Genomic DNA, 3,368 nt, shown 5'->3' with positions numbered 1-3,368 from the left:
CTCTCTCTCTCTCTCTCTCTCTCTCTCTCTCTCTCTCTCTCTCTCTCTCTCTCTCTCTCTCTCTCTCTCTTTCTTTCTTTTCTTTTTTTTCCTTTTCTTTCTTCCTCTCTTTCTCTCTTTCTTTCTCAGCTGGCTGGTAAGGGGATCCAAACCATCTCCTGTGACCATAGGATTATAAGGCTGTTCTCTAACCAACTGAGCTAACCAGCCAGCCCAATACTGGTATTCCATGCTTAAAGCTAGTTTCCTTTTTATCTCCCAGTTTTACTACTATTTGCCACTGGAATAATATTATTCCTATTGTGGAGGCCAATAGTGCAATCCTCAGAACTGTGGAAGTTTCCATTCCCAGCTAGACAGTCTGTTCCTCTTCAGGCTTTACGTGGCTGCATAAACCAGGGCTCTGTAGCTTGAGACAGAAACTGACTCCAAATAGTCAATATTACTGAAGACATCATTCAAGACTTCCAACAAGTCTGCTAATCAATCTGGTGGTCTCTTATCCAGAACCAACCATGCTTATCAGAAAACTCCAAATATCCTAAACTACAAAACTACCAGAAAACCCAAACAAGTACTTGATTTAAAAAATAGGTACAGGACTTCTATAAATTTTAACACATGTCTAGATTTAAGTAACTACCACCACAAACAAGACATACCACAGTTTCATCACTCTAAAAGAACCCCCTGATGTAGTCAAACCCTCAACCCACCCATAACCCCTGGCAACCACTGATCTGATTTTCTGTTATTATTGTTATGCCTTGTCTGAGAATTCCAGATAAATGGAATCATACAGTATTTAACTTTTGAGACTGGCGTCTCTCACTCAGCATATCTTTGAGATTGATCCAAGTTTATGTGCATATCAATAACTCATTCCTTTTTACTGCTGAATATTATTGAACTCTATGGGTTTAGTATGATTTATTCATTCACTCACTGAAGGACGTCTGAGTTATTTTCAGCTATTGTTTATCACAAATAAAGTTGCTATGAATATTTGTTTACACACACACACAAAATAAAAAGTAGGTACAGAAAAGGATAGAGATATTGAAATAGATATAGATCAGGGTTTCCCAATCTTGGCATGACTGATATTTTGGATAGGGCAATTCTTTGTTGTGGGAGACAGTCCTGTACGTTCTTAGCAGCATTCCTGGCCTCTACCCACTAGATGCCAGTTGCACCCTTCCCTCAGTTATCACAGCCAAACATGTCTCTGAGCATCGCCAAATCTGGAGAACAAAATCTCCTTGGTTGAAAGCACTGATATGCATATATCATAATCCAAATGTATGCTACTGTACGGAGAATCAGACTCAAGTAGAAACTTTAAAAAAAAAGCTTCTCTTGCCTTGATGTTGCTGACTGGGGTGGAGGCTTCAGAGGTCCTGTTTCTCAACACAAACCTGAAGGCCACTGGGGAGGCCAGAATGGCACCAAGCACAGTGGAAAACAGACCGTCCTCAGATTCCCAGATATGTTGTTCTCTGGTTGTTTGAGATAGAGAGGGTCTCTGATTTTTAGGAGATTCCAAAGAATTGCATATATAAACTTTTTTACATTAAATGTTCACATCAGTAAGGTGAAGAGAGTGTCCTTTTAGGGATCAAAGATTCAAATAAATATTCCATAATATTAGAGCCTGTAGGTATGGCTTGAGTTTTAAGTAGAGAAAGACTGCATTTTAGGACAGACAGACTTAAAGTCATTACTGAACTGAGCTGTACACAAATTTCACTCAAGGTCTTATCTGCATGTAAATATAACACAAATGGTGGGAAAATTTCACAACTTTTAAATTCCTTACCTGTTCTCTTCAGGTGAGTGCTGATGCCCCTCCCAGTGACGTCATGCTTCCCCAGCTCATTCACTCCCTACCCCTCTAGGTGACTGGTACACGTCGCCCTTCCCTTCTCAAACATCCAGCACCCCAAACCTTCCTCATCCCTGGTGAGTGACTTGTTTCCTATTTCTCCATCTAGTTTACTAGAGCCATACCTCAGAGATATTACAGGCTCGGTGTCAGACCACTGCAAAAAAGCAAATCCGGCAATAAAATGAGTCACGTGAATTTTTTGGTTTCTCAGTGCACATAAAAGTTGTGTTCACACTATACTGAAGTCTATTAAGTATGCAATAGCATTATGTCTTTAAAAAAGTACATGCCTTAATTAAAATACTTTATTGCTGAAAAATGTTAACGATCATCTCAGCCTTCAGTGAGTAGTAATCTTTTTGCAACAAACCTTCAATTTGTAAAAAATGTAATACCTGCAAAGTGCAATAAAGCAAAGTGCAATAAAACAAGGTGTGCCTGCTTAAGCTTTTATTAGCATGGGTGAGCTAATGTGTGGACACCGGTCTACCATCTACTGAGATGAGATGGTTTATTTCCGTACACATGTGGACGTTAACTCTGTTACTGGTTTTTCAGTTTTCTTATATCCTTGTGCTATTTCATCTAGCTAATGTTACTTTTCTTTCTTCACTTTTTCTTATGGATCCTGGAGAAAAATGAAGAACACCTATTAAAGATGGAGGCACTCTTGCTCTCCAGAATTTAGACTGTCAGCAGAAATGCAAAAAGACTGGGTCAGCAAAAATTCGCAAAGCTTAACCGCAAACCACAGACTTCCTATTGAGTTACGTAGGAGAAGGGGAGGTATGGGAGCAGTTTACAGTTGCTCAGTGCGTGTGCTAAGCCCCAGAACTTTGTGTCTGGTCTCTGGTTGACCACCTCCCCAGGCGGCAGCCCTTAGCTCAAGGTGTGCCTTGAGCAACTCACCTTGCTGCATTCTCTTGGCAGGGTTCGGCCCTGCTCCCTGAGGGACTCCCGGCAGAGGCTACGTGTAGTCCTGCCTCCTGAGACCCCCAGGACCAAGAGAAAGGTGCAGGATCCCAGCTCCTGTGTCAGAGAGGCTGCATGCTTCCAAGTTTATCAGGGTGTTTAGTAGATGTCTACTAAATTTTTACATTTTTCTTATAGAAAATATTTTCACAGTTACATTCTTTTTTTTTCAGGAGAATGTTTTCTTGTTTTAAGGCTGAAGTATCTTTTCATAGGAACTATAATACGTATCTTATACAGTTATGTATTGCTTAATGAAGGGGCTATGTTCTGAGAAATGTGTCATTAATTGTGCAAGCACAGAGCGTACTTATCCAAACCTAGGTGGAATAGCCTGTGCACATCTATATACACCTATATGGTATAGACTAATGCTCTGACCACCATCATATATGTGGTCGCTTGTTTTTTTTTTTTTTTTTTCCTTTTTGTCTTTTTCTGTGTCCGGCAACGGATCGCAACCCTCAGTGTCGCCCCAGTACCGGACCGGGACCGGCAACGGGATCGC

Source organism: Galeopterus variegatus, unplaced genomic scaffold, assembly GCF_000696425.1.
Source record: "Galeopterus variegatus unplaced genomic scaffold, G_variegatus-3.0.2 Scaffold1838, whole genome shotgun sequence".
Lineage (NCBI taxonomy): Eukaryota > Metazoa > Chordata > Mammalia > Dermoptera > Cynocephalidae > Galeopterus > Galeopterus variegatus.
Note: the sequence above shows the minus strand (reverse complement) of the source record.